Here is a 13,854-nt window from a genome sequence, read left to right as displayed (position 1 = left end):
AAGGGGATTTACCGCTTCAACAAGCAGTTATTAAGGAGAGAAAAATGTTCTGTGTTAAGTACCCCAGAGAATAGCGAGAAGAGAGTGCCTGTTTCTTATCAGAGAGATCCAACTTAAAACCCCAGCCCTGTTTTCCAGGTGTGTGACCCTGAAGTCCTGCAGCATCACTAAGCTGCAAGAGTGACAGCGCTTACCTGAAAGCACCATCATGAAGACCATGTGACAGAAGGCAATGGACAAGAGCACCTAGCACACAATTGTATCCAGAAACTAGCGTATCCTGATGGCTTTCCCTGGAAGCAGAGAGACAGAGACAGAGATAGAGAGAATGGGCAAATATCTAAGTCCAAGTCCTCAAGTGTCAGAGTTCCTTAGAGAGAAAAATAGAAGAGAGGACAAAGCTACCATAATAGCCAGAGGGATCCCAGCAAAGCCAGGAGTAGAACTCCTGAAGCCAAGCAAGAGTGTTTTCAGATGCTTCCAAGAGGCAATTGAAAGACCAGCCAACCGTTTTTAAGTTGGGCACAGTGTTGCTAAAAGAATAGATGTCATCGCTGTTCATGATATATTGCTTCAAGGAAGAATCAGATTACAAACATTCATGTATTTAGAGAGGAAAGCTGCTGATGGAGCTATTGATTTAGCTCATTCACTCAACAGCTATTCACCAAGCGTTCCCTACTACTTGAGTATCTGCATTGGAGACAGACACCTCATGGTGCTTCTACCCTTCTGCACAGGAACGTTACACATGCAAACCTAGAGCGAGAGAGAAATGTCCAGGTGTTGATGCACAGGTGAGTGCAGACAGGTGTAGGCAGCAATACCTGTCTGGGCTGGGAACGAGGTGTCTGCCACGGGTGATGACATCGGACAAAGTATACTTGGCATTTACATGCTGATGACACACAAAAAAACACGGTAGGCTAGGTTACAAATATTAAGGATGATTCATCCAAGCGGGGAGACTGAGACTGAGAATTGAGGGCTCAGTTTTGGGGTCAGCAATCTGGGTTCCACTCAAGTTTGCTCGCTGTGGGCTGCCAAGCTGAGCAAGCTGCTGGAGCCTGCCCAGACTGTTCTCTCCAAAACGGAAATAGTCTCTGCTTCATAGTGTCAAAGTGAGAGTGAAATGACATCATGCAAGTGAAAATGAAATGATATCATGCAAGTAGGTGCCAAGTGCAGCGTCTGGCACATAGTAAGTGCTCAACAAATCTCAGCCACTATTTTTAATCTCGCTTTTATTTGTCTCGCTTGCCTGGATTTTATCTTTTTTTTTTTTCCCCTACAACATAGATGTATTTCCTTTGTAGTTAGAACACCTGACAGAAGTTCTTTAGCCATTTTTAGTAGACAGCACTGAAGGACCAGTTTTCTGGAGATTAAATGTGTGAAGAGGAGAAAAGGAAGGTCAAACTGTATCATGATTTAATTTTGTAAAATGTTGGACCTTTATAAAATTTTGCTGCTGAAGCTAAATCACAGAAGGATGCCTTTACCAAGGATAGGGAGTAAAACGAGCAAAATAAAGTCAAAAGCTCATTCCTGGAAACGGCGTAGTGACAAGATGTCTGGGAGAGAATTAAGCATCACAGACTTTCAGGAAAGTGCAAATGAGTCAACAGGCACCCCCAAGTCACTTCCCTGGGTCAAGTGAAAACCAGTCCCCAATCCCCAAGTGCCAGCTCCCTTCCTGGTGCCTTCCATGAGGGGACATTCGAGAATTCTCTCTGCTTCATGGGGTTCCCACTCTAAGGCACATACCTGCCCAATTTCTGAAGGGCAGTGTCTCATTTTTCTACATCTAAATCTCAACATCAGGGGGGAAAGTCAATGAGCACATCTGCTCATAAAAGCCCATGATAACTATGCACTGGAAAACCTTGTCCTTTCACTTTTTGCAAAAAGTGAAACCACAATAATAACAAAGCCCTTGGCAGGTATATTTAGCCTGAATAGTTCCAGCTAAGAGGTCACTGAGTTATAATTCACTTCCAACAGCCCTTGGAGCACGAGGGTCACGTCGACACAGGAGAGTGGTCATGTCCACGTCCCTCCCATTGCTTTTTCTAATTCACCTCCGAAGGATGGCAACTGGGCTGCTGATGAAATAGTGTTTATTTAGCAACTATTATTTTCAAGCACTGAGTTAAAATCAGTTGCCCAGACAACCACCCAAGTGGAATTCTTATGAAACCTGAATCTGATCTCACCCCCACCAGTAGCTCCCCATCACATCTGAAATACAATCCACGTCCTTTCTCTGGCTTGCAAGGACGCCTGGGCTGCTTCTCCGACTGTCTCCTTCCACACTCCCACCGGCTGCCTGCCAGCCCTGAAAACATGCCACTTCACTCCCCCTGACATCTGTAGACCTGTCATTCCCTGAGGTGCTTCTCACCAGCCTCTTCAGATCAATGCTTGGACAATTATGATTTGGGTCTTGCTTGAAATGTTCTCTCCCCAAAAGGCCCTGCTTTGGCACCTGATCTAAGCCACGCCTTCTTCCCTGACCCCTCACTGTCAGGAGTACAATTTCTGTTCTATTTCTTCATACTCCTAATCACTACCTGGAATGAGCTTGTTTCTGGTCAGGTTTTCTAGAAGCAGCCTGTGGATTCTTGTGCATTGACCAGAGAAGAAATGTGTAAAGGAATTCAGGAAGTAGGATCAAGTGGGGAAAGTGCTGAGCTAAGAAGTGGTTTGGCTGATGTGTAGCCTCAGTCCCATGGTGGCTCGAGAAGCTCGAGAACATGCACTTCATGGGGTGTGTCCCACCTAGAGCCAAGGAGCCAGGGAAAGTCACAGAGGACATAAGTAACAGCTGGCCTGAGGGTGACTGAAATTCTAGCAGGGGGAGAACTGTGGGGGAGAGATGAGCTCTCTCCAGACAGAGGGATCAGAAGTAACAGCACAAACAATTGAAACTGTGTTCACAACTGCAAGGAAACAGACAAAAAGGAGAATGACGGGGGAAACACAAATAATACAGAAGGCTAAAGAGAACCCCCGGGGGGGTGCCATTTCAATGTGGAATACGGAGAGGTTAGACAAAGCCAAACCAGCCACAAGCCCTAGCAGGGAGATGGTAAATTGAGGCTACTTGGGCGTGGGGGCGGGCAAAAGAGGAGGCTAGTGGGGCCCAATGAACAGGGTGGAGGGCTGTGGGTCCTGGGTGGTTGTGGTGGTGTGGGATCGTAAACCCCGTAATCACACACAGTGATACTAATCAATAAAACAGAAAAGTAAGGCTGTAGCAGAAATGGACAGACAGGCTGGGGTTAGGCTGCAGCTCAGCTCCCTCCCACTGGCTGGATTCCACCTTGCCTGGAGAAAGGCTCTCTAGTCCCGTCAGTACTCTCCTCTGTTCTCCATTTTCTCAAGTTTCTTCCCCTTTAGGCCTTTCTATATTTTGCACAGCCATTTAGCCTTGGACCTAACTTCATATTCATAAACTCACACACCAAAAAAATCTGTTGAAATTGAGAGTCAGATATTCCAAAACTCAGCTTTGAAGCATAGAAGATCAGTAGAGGCTTGAAATTTTCAGACCCCTCCGGTCTCCCTAAATGACAGAGATTTATTGTGCCCTTCCTATGACATGCATGGCCACCTACTCTGGTGACTGGAAGGTGAGGTGGCAACCCTTCGTCTGGGTCCTCAGGACACCTGATGTGATTTCCATCTGGTTCACCTGGTTACCTCTCTGAACCCTCACACTGCCCCGGGAGGTAGGTGTTATTGTCGTGGATAGTAACAGAGACCTAGACCCCAGCATCACCTAGTCCGTAACTGACAGCTGGAGACAAAGCTCAAGTCTCTCCAAACCCAAGGATGAAATCAAACAGGGCGATGTCTACCTCATCATCCAGAGATTAAAGGCTGATACTTTAAGGAAATTGAAGATTCAAAACCACAGCAGAGAATGGATCTCACCCCGTCCTTCCACTGTGCCCATATTAAATATTCATGCCGTTTGTCTTTGCAAATACAGAAGCTGACTGAGACACACATCATAAAAAATGCAAGGTGAAGTCTCACTCTAATTTCAGCATTTGTGCTGGAAATACATCCGCGGGACTTTCTTCCCTACAGCTGGGGTGGAACGTGTGGTCTTTCCTGCCCTTGGTCAGTGCTGTGTGGAAGAACACGGGTGTCCAAGGAACAGCAAGAGATCAAGGTCTCAGGCCCATCAGGCCCTGCCAACCCCAGCTCTGGGCATCAACAAACACTGTTCTTTACATATGTTTAGGAGGCGGGAGGACCTAAGCAGGCATCCTTCCTGGCTGCTGATTATCTAGATCTCCAGAGAGGGCCCAGGAGGAAGAGCTGGGCTGGCCAGAATGGAAAAAAGCCTCCAGAGCTAAGGCAGGCTGAACTCGGCCAACAAATTCCTGGGGCTGATTGTTCTCAGGTCTTCACCTCCATTGGCTTATAAAAATAATCACTTTCCCGGGTAGTATTTTTCCTGAAAGCATGTGAGTCCACAGCAGGAAATTTCAAAAATGTGGGCATGCAAAAAGAAAATAAAAATGAACTGGAATCCAAGCAGTGCCAGAGAGCAGTAAACGGTAAACAGTGATGCTTATCCCTGCGGGGAAGGGGTGGACTGTCACGGGTAGAGTCCAAGGGGACCTTTACTGGTGTCGGCAGTGTTGCATTTCTATGGCAAGGTGTGGGATTCGTGGAGACTGGACTCACGGGCATAGTTTCACTTTTCAGTATGTCTGAAATATTTCAAATACGTTTTTGTGACCTGTTATGTTCATCATGGGGAATAAGAGGCTCACACTGCCACATCGTAGACACCTAATAAATAGTTTCTAGGTGAATGAATGAATGATTTCACTGTGTCTCCTCCCAGTTTGTTTTCCCTCACCTAGGAAGGAGGGTTGCCATTAGCGCCGCTGGAAATGATGACAGCAGCTTAATGTTCCTCGAATGTCTCCACCCAGAACTACCATATGGGGCAATATTCTTTCCAGGTTTTCATCTTTCCAATTCACGGACTTTTAAACATAGCATTTTAAAAAAGAATAAACTATAGACAACAATAAGAAGGAAGAAAGAAAAGAATTTTAAAAAGACTTAATAGCAGGCTCTCCCTGGTGGCACAGCGGGTCAAAGCACCGCATTTTGAAGCTCTCCAAAGCCACCACAGCTCGAGTTCAATCCCTGGCCATGGAGCTGACCCACAGGGCACAGCAGACCTCTCCTGACCCACCCGCTGCTCCCCTCCGCAGTGTATTTCAGCCCATCTGCCTGTTGTGCTCCCCACTCTGTCTCTGGTGAAGCCTCTCACCCACCACACCTCTGGCCTGCACCCCAGTTCTGTATGCATAAATAAATGAATCTTAACAAAAAAAAGATCAGGCTTGGTAATCAGACACAATCACAGTACCTTTGCCCAGCCCTTACGTTCCTCCCTTTATTCCTCCCATTATCTCAGGGCTCTGTCTTCTGTTACCCTAAAACCCCCTTCTGAGCATCATGGGGGGCGACTCTCCCAGCTGGAGAGCTTGAGTGGCAGGAGCATGACCAGCCTCACTGCAGGTGGGCTCGAGGAGCCCGGAGCACTGTCCCCCGCAAATAGAGAGGGGTTCATTCTATTGCTCTTTAAATTAATTTTCCTCAAAATATTGAGCAACATTCTGAGAAATATGAGGATCCAACCTTTCTTAGCTTTCTGGGGAAGCACAGCCTCAGACACCCCTCTCGCGGCTTCCACTTACCTGTGGAGTATAATTCAGATCTCCATAACACCCTGAGAGCCTAACCCCCGCCACCCACAGCACCTTCCTCCCCAGCTTTCTCCCCATGCAGCCACATGGGTTTGCTCCAGCTCTGAGTCACACTGTTACCATCTGCAAGCCTGGAGCACCCCAGCCCGAGCTCCTCCACCTCCTGAAGTTGAACATCACTTCCTCAGAAGGGCTTTCCAATGCCCTAATTTGGAGAAGATTCCCTCTGACCCCTCTCATTCCACCCCAGTCTTTCCCTGCCCACCCCCCCACCCCCATCCCCCACATACAACCACTGCTCTATTTAAAATAATTAAATATTGATTGGCAGGTTTCACTGCTGGTCCCCCTGACTGAGCATGCTCCAGCAGCACGGGGCAGAGCTGCAGCTGCCTTGCTCATTGGTGAGTACACCGCCCTGAGCTCAGCCACCACTTGCAAACAGAGGCGGCTCTGTGGGGCCGGCAGGGAGGGCCCCACCACTTTACTATGTATGGCTTAGTTATGGGCTTTAGTTTCCCTAACCTAAAACAGGTCAGGCGAAATCTCCCCCTCCCCAACCCCCATAATTTATCCCGAGGGTAAATGCACAAGTTTCTGTAGAAAGTCTCTGGGAACTTACCTGGGCAGAGCTAACAGGTGAGAGGTGCCAAGCTTATTTTGCTCCTCAAACATCTATCACCTTAGGATAGAGAGAGGTTTCCACTACTTTTCTTAAAAGCTTTCTCTTTGCTCTTTGGAAGGCAGGTAGGAATGAGGGCCCTGGGATAGTCACGCTAATATAATCCCTCAACACGCATATGATAGAAAACAAGGTAACACATGCAATTTTACCTTTTCTCTTGCTAAGTACTGTTTACAAATGTCAGCTGCTCTGGCTTAGCTTAGAAAACCTTTCCAAGGCTCAGGCAGTTAATTACAGCTGTCTCTGGAGCCAGGGAAACTAAGCTGCTCCAGAGATCAATAGTTTTGACTGAACTGGGAGGGAACATGTGTCAGTCAGGCATAACGAGGTGGATGCTAGTGACCCAGGGACCCACCTTCTCTGCAAGCCAGTGATCTTACCCTACACCCCATTTCAATAGCTTTGCAAGCAGCAGTCAATGCAAAATACCCTTTATTTCCTAAATAAAACCTGGCCTCCAGGTTCTAGAGTGGGGGTGGGGGGCGGTGATACTACTTCATTCAGTCCACAGACATTGATGACCCCCACTCCTTGCCAAGCTAAAGACTACATGATAAGCGAGGACATAGCCATCAACAAGAGAGGTAAGATCCCTGCTTGCCAGGAGTTCACCTCTTCATGGGGAGAAATAGAAAATGAACAAACAAGAGAAGAAGAAAAATTTTTTAAAAGGAGATCATATAGAGATGAGTGCTGTTTGGATAAATTAAAATGGAGTGAGAGTGACTTTTTTAAAAAGATTGGTTTTTATTTACTTATGCATACAAGAACTGGGGTGTAGGCCAGAGGTGTGGGGTGGAGGTGAGAGGATTCACCAGAGACAGAGAAGGGAGCAGAACAGGCAAATCTACTGAATACACTGCTGAGGGGAGCAGCAGGGAGACAGGAGAGGTCTGCTGAGCCCTGTGGATCAGCTCCCTGGCCAGGGAATGAACTCATGCAACAGTGGCTGGCAGTGGCTTCATAGTGCTGTGACTTAACCCCTGTGCCACCAGGGAGGCCTGAGAGTGACTATTTGATATTTGATGAGGAAGAGAAATTTAATCTGAGATCTAAACAACTGGAACAATCCATCTAAATGAAAATCTAAAAGAAGAGCCTTCCAGGAAAGAGAACAGCTAGTGCAAAGGCCCTGGCGTAGGAATTTTTGACTTTAGAAATTCAGTTAGTAAGTGGAAGAGAAAATAGAAATAGTCAGAGGTGTAGGGGAGTTTTGTTTTATTTTAAGGGCCTTGGGACAGCCGTGGAGCTTTGAAGCAAGTGAGTAATATGATGAGATTTATGGGTTTTTTTATTAAAGATTTATTTTATTCATACATAACTGTGGTACAGGCCAGAGATGCGGAGGGTGAGAGGATTCACCAGAGACAGAGTGGGGAGCAGAACAGGCAGATCAACGAAGTACACTGCTGAGGGGAGCAGCGGGCAGGTCAGGAGAGGTCTGCCACGCCATGTGGTCACCTCCAGGGCAGGCGGGGATCGAACTCATGCGGAAGTGGCTTTAGCTTCTTAGTGGTGTGTTTTAACCTGCTGCGCCACCAGGGAGGGCCCGTGATTTATGTTTTTTGAAAAATCATTCTGGCAGCTGAGTGAAGAATATATGGACAGATCTAAACGTGATGAGACCATACAGGAGGCTGTTGTAATAATGTAAATGAGAGGTAATGGAAACTGGGGTGAAGATGTCACAGATAATGGGTTTATAGTCAATTAAGTTAAGCCTACAGAGGTGAAACATTCATCCTACAATGGGGTGAGGTTAAACCCAAGTTGTCAGTTAATCTGGACGGTCAAGTTCAAAACTCCCACCTTCCCTATTGAAAAAGACCATGTGCGCCTGACCTTCCTCCCCTCCCTTCCCAATTCATCATGAAGTTTCACCTGCCTGTAACCTACCTGCATGTCTCAGATCCTGTCATAGCCTTCAAAGCATGAGATTGGAAAGATGAAAGACAGATGTTTCTCTGGTCGGGTACAGAAAACCTGAGGGGCTGGGGATGTCAAGGCCAGTTTATTCAAAGAATGCAACTGCCAGATAAGTCTGAACTGGACATATTCTTTCTGCCCCAGTGACCATGGGTGGAATTCTGGGTCACAGAGCAGAGGTTGAAAATGAATTTACCCAGGTGTCTGAGGATGTTCACTTGGTTAAGAACATGTCTTGGGAAGAGAATTAGTCTCGGAAAAGAATATTTGTGAAGACTACTCACAGTCACGCCTGGTTCAATAACAGCTCTGAAGAATTCTTCAGGCAACTGCTCTCTCAACTCAAGTGAACCCAGGACCTTGTGACGGTAGCAACTAAAAAGGACGGGCCGTGAAGTCCTATAGTTTTGACCCTATAACCCAAAATGGTGGGTAAGTAATTGACAAGTGAATGAAACAACTACAACTCATCCTTAAGAGTATCACAGAAGGAATATGTCAGTGGAGAAAGCATGCAGGAAGATTCATCCTAATTGTATGCACTATCTCTCAAATACCTGCCTTTGGAAAGTTTTCATACATATCTTTCAGATACCTGAATTGAGATACTGTTCTAGTTTCCAGCAACTAGAAAAAAGAAACATGGAGATATCAGAGAGACACGGGAAAAAGACAACAGATGATACTGCTCTTGTCTCTAACCATGTGAAAGGCTATTATACTGCAATACCAGGGACCTCATGTCCCAGTTCATAGAAAGAAAAACTGTGAATCTGCCCTACAGGGAATCTATTACAAATCAATATTAAGTCAAGAGGTGGATTCAGCTGGATGTAAGCCCTTCGAATAGTCTCACTCTCTTCCCAACCTTGCAGCCTAGTTCCTGTGTGGGAGCTAGTCTACAATTTTAACTCTAACCTTCTCCCTTCTCCCTCTTTTTCATCTCCAAGATATGTGCTCTCAGATAAGGCTCTCAAATTTAATAAAAGGTTCCAAATTTGAAGAACCTTTAATTTTCAATGAAACATCCTGTCAAGAAAACTATAAAGTCTGGATGCCAATAAACCAATTTCTCACCCAATATGTGTGGTGTGCCTGCAGGAGCAACATCTCTGCTACAGAAATATGTCCCACCTGGCGGCCTCAAGCAAGCACAGTCTCTGCCAGGGTTGCTTCTGTCTCCACAAGGCAGCACCTCCCCACTCCTAAATCCCAGGAATTGAATGCAAGTTCCCCACATTTTGAAAATACCTTGCTTGTTTGCAGTCCTCACTTGGGTGGGGGAAAGGGAGCCCAAAACAACAATGTCTTTGTGTTTCCCTGGGGGGGTAGTTAAGTTGCAAGCCTGTAGCTCAGGCCCAGATGCCTGGAGGACGGGCAGGGCCCTGACCCTCCAGGGCTGCCATCTTAAACTCCCCGCTGCCTCCTTACAGCACATGGCTGGCGGGGGAGGTGGCATGCTGATTGAACCAGCAAATTTCACGCCATTTGAGTGGAGGGTATGAATAAAGGGGACATAACTTAAAATTAATCTTGCACCTCACACAAACTGATAGAAAAAAGCAAACATGCACTTGTTATTCGTTGGGATTTTCTCATTCAATTGATTTGCCTTCCCACCTACTTAGGAGTGTCATCTGGAAGAGAGCAGGGGCCTTGTTTGTTGTCTTCACTGCTGAAGCTGCAGCGCCTGGCACACAGCAGTTGCTCAGTAATTTCTTGATGCAGAGGAAAGACAGAAAGGAAATAAGCTAAGAATGAATAGTGATTATGTCGGGGGCGGGGTGGGAAAGGTCATGGGATGATTATGATGTTTCTATATATTTTGTCTTTCCCAGTTTTGTTACCAATTGCTAAAAATTATTTTTCTAATTAGGAAAAAAATAGGAACAACAATTGCTATGGTAAAATGCACACAAGCACCAGCATAAGGAAGTGTGAGCAAGATCAAGCTTATTTATGACGTACGTGTTTGAACTAACGTTCTATCACATTCTCGTCTCTCATCTATTCATCCATCTAACAAACATTCACTGCAGGCCACCTTCATCAGTCCTTCTGGGGGCTATGAAGAAACGGGTAAGAGATCACTTTCATATTTTCAGAAAAGGTGAAATCACAACTCATAAAGCTATAAAGTGACAACGTGACAAAGAATTTGTTGACATCATTTAATGGGTGAATTGGCAGCATATTACTACCAGTTGAGAAGATAATGCATGAACCAGACACAGATGGAGACCAAAATATTGAAATGGAAATAGAGCACACGGGTTCTTCTCCCAGAGTTTGGGAAGCTGCGCAGCTGTCTAGCAGCAGGAACTACTTTACCTGGTGTCACTTACTCACAACGGGTGGAGTTGTCAGATGGCGCAAAGATGGTGAAAGGCCAGCATGCATAGCATTCATTGTGCAAAATAAAAACCTAAACTACAATATTAAATTTTTGTGTGTATCAACCATGTAACAATACACGGTAAAGGATTTATCAACCTTATGAACATATTCATCAAGCAAACATTTGTCCAAAAATATTTTTGATTTTTTCAAGATGTAAATGTTGAAACCATGTCCAAAAAATGTACTGGAATTTGTACATCTGTAGTTTAAGTTTACTTTTATTATTTAGAGACTTCTAGAAATGAATCTTAGGGTACCTTATATGTTTGTGTTTAGATTTGCACAAGTGTGTAACTATGCAAATAGGACTCTATTCTCAAAATATAATCAACCTCTTCTATGTGCTAAGCAAGGTACATATCACTGAATTTAGCATCATAAGAAACTATGATACTTCCCTTTAAAAATAAAGCCTTTATGGCCTGGAAGATCATGCTTTAGACAAAGGGTAATTTTCCACTGAAGCAAAAGTTTTCCTTACACAACAAAGATGACTAAGATAGCCTCTCTTACTCTCTTATGTAGTATAAAGAAAGGATTTGTTTTGCTCTGCATAGGAGGAGAATAAATCTCTATGTTGTGCCTCTTGTGTTTATAAGGCCCTTGTGGAAGAAACTCCCGTACAAGAATTGAATATAGTTCAAAAAAATGGGGGGAAAGCTACCATCTGCTTTCAAACTGCATTTTAAACATTTTTATATCAATAATTTTATTACAAATACACCAATAAAGCAGTACACACGTTGTAAAATTAAATGCAAACCATAAAGAAATATATGAAAAAAATAAAACACATCCTTACTACTTCTATTGGTAATTCTGTCTTCTCACCCATTGGAAATGCTGTTAATAATACCCAATAATGTCTACCAATCAGAGGCACTGTGAGACAAGAGAAAGAGTCCATAAATATGGGTCTCTTTATTAGTTAAATAGTTGGGTAGTAAAGTGGGCCAGAGATTAGTTGGGGACAAAGGATGGAGGAGCCCTAGAATGATCTGCATTTGGAATCCCAAGATGTTAGAAGTTGAAGGCCTGCCAAGAATGAGGAGAAGGGGTATCCCAGGAGGCAAGGAAGGCCAGCATAGAAAGTAAAGTCTTCAGTTAAGGCAGAACTAGTGAGAAATTCCCAGTGCCAGAAAGATTGATGGATTCTTAAGATCGTGACATCTAATATTTCATCTCAAGCTACTGTCTGTTCTATTCCATGATGTAATCTCCCACTGTGAGCAAAAAATAAATAAGATTTTTTTTTCTGTTAAATAAATATCTGCTGGACAGGGCAGTCAATGTCAGGGGTACTTTGAAGACTGTTGGTATAAACTGGGGTTGGGGGAAGCAGAGCGGCATAGAGAGAAGAGAGCAGAAGCAGGAGGTGGGAAGTCAACCGTCTCACAGTGAGGATGTGCAGGAGAATTTAAGTCCCTGCACTTTCCAGCTTCTACCAAGAATTCTGGAGCTATGGGGCAGAGGTCCTGATCCAGCCCCGGCATAACCGCTGTAACTCTCCCAGACACAATTTTTATTTTTTAATTACAAAAGTTTATTTTTACATCATTTTGTACATTTTTTTTTTCCATCTCAATTGTAATCCCTGCGGGTTTCCCATCACCAAGTCACCCATGTGCCATCACCATAATCCCGTGCATTTCCCTCCCCCCACCCCGTTTTCGATCCCATTCCCCACTCCACCCCCACAAAATGTCCCGGACACATTTTTAAACTGATTTTTTTTCCAGATGGTTTTTAACCATCCAGCCTGAGAAGAACCAAAGAGGTGAGGGAATTTTCCCCTGCACCCCAACAATGTAAAAGAGAGAAAGAAAAAAAAATCCATCATCTGCTATTTTTCACCTGTTATGTTGCAAGGGGAGATCATCCATTTGTAAGTCAGGCATCCCAAAGATACTTCCTAACGTCCATTAGGGCGGGTGTGGGCACGACATATTAAGTGTGGGAAGCACACAGACAGCCCGCCCCTCAGACGAACAGACACTTCATCATTCTCTCCCTCAGTGTGAGATGCTTGAGGTCCAGGAGTCAGGAGTGGCTCCCCACACTTCTCTAAGCCCCTGAGCTCCATGGAGCCCCATCAATGTAGCCCCCGCCATTCATTCATCTGCTTTGAAGTTCCTGAGGCCTCAGATGAGGGCCATTAAATGATCTTTCGAGACTGAATCCTGCTTCATCCAGAGAGAAGCCAAATTCCTCCTTGGCATGTGGGTGTCAACACTATGTTAAGAGGTTCTCTGGACCTAGAGCTGGATGAATTAGCAAGTCTCATGACTTACCTGGAACCCTATCAAAAATGCCCGAGTAGGTGAGGCACAGACAATCTCCACGAGCTGATGTCTGCTACAGCTAATGCTACTCAGTGCTGCTGAAGCAACTTTGCTGAGCTCAGACGCCCAGCAGTAAATGCACAAGAGGTCCCATAAAGGAGCACATAAGATGCAGAACACATACATAAGAAGACAAAACAGTGGCAGGCATCAAGTACCCCAGGACTATTAGGCTGAAGCCTTTCAATTAAAATAGTTACATCTTTGAACCTGACAGACAACTGAGAGTCTCACTGAAGGCTATTTCAGAAGATATAGATTGCCTTGCTTGTAATGATGCAAATATCAACGGAAAATGGATTCATCCATGGGTATATTTATACTCCAGAATACTATGCAGGAGTTGAAAAGAATGAAATCAAAGTGTGATCATGGGCTGGGTTGCCTCACAACAGAGAGCTTCTGAGAAATATGTCCTTGGGCAATTTCATTATTGCAAGAACAGAGTCATAGAACATAGACCTACACAAGATGACTGCACAAGTGAGCTCACCAGGAGAGACAGTCCATCCGGCCCCCACTGGGCATACAGTCCACCCTGACCAAAGCATCACTAGGTGAGGGGTGATTTGATATGTAAGAATTTGGAACCACCACCAAGTCATACTAGTCATAGAAAAAAAGCACGCTACAGAACATGCATTCAATGTAAGTCTACTCACTTGCTATTGTCACGTATCTTTGCAAAGACCAAGAAGAATGTTTGGAAGTCTTCATACCAAAATGATGCCTATGAGAAGTCTGGAGAGAAAGGAAT

Source organism: Condylura cristata, unplaced genomic scaffold (genome assembly GCF_000260355.1).
Source record: "Condylura cristata isolate star-nosed mole 26May11 unplaced genomic scaffold, ConCri1.0 scaffold00032, whole genome shotgun sequence".
NCBI lineage: Eukaryota > Metazoa > Chordata > Mammalia > Eulipotyphla > Talpidae > Condylura > Condylura cristata.
This window is presented reverse-complemented; position numbering follows the sequence as displayed.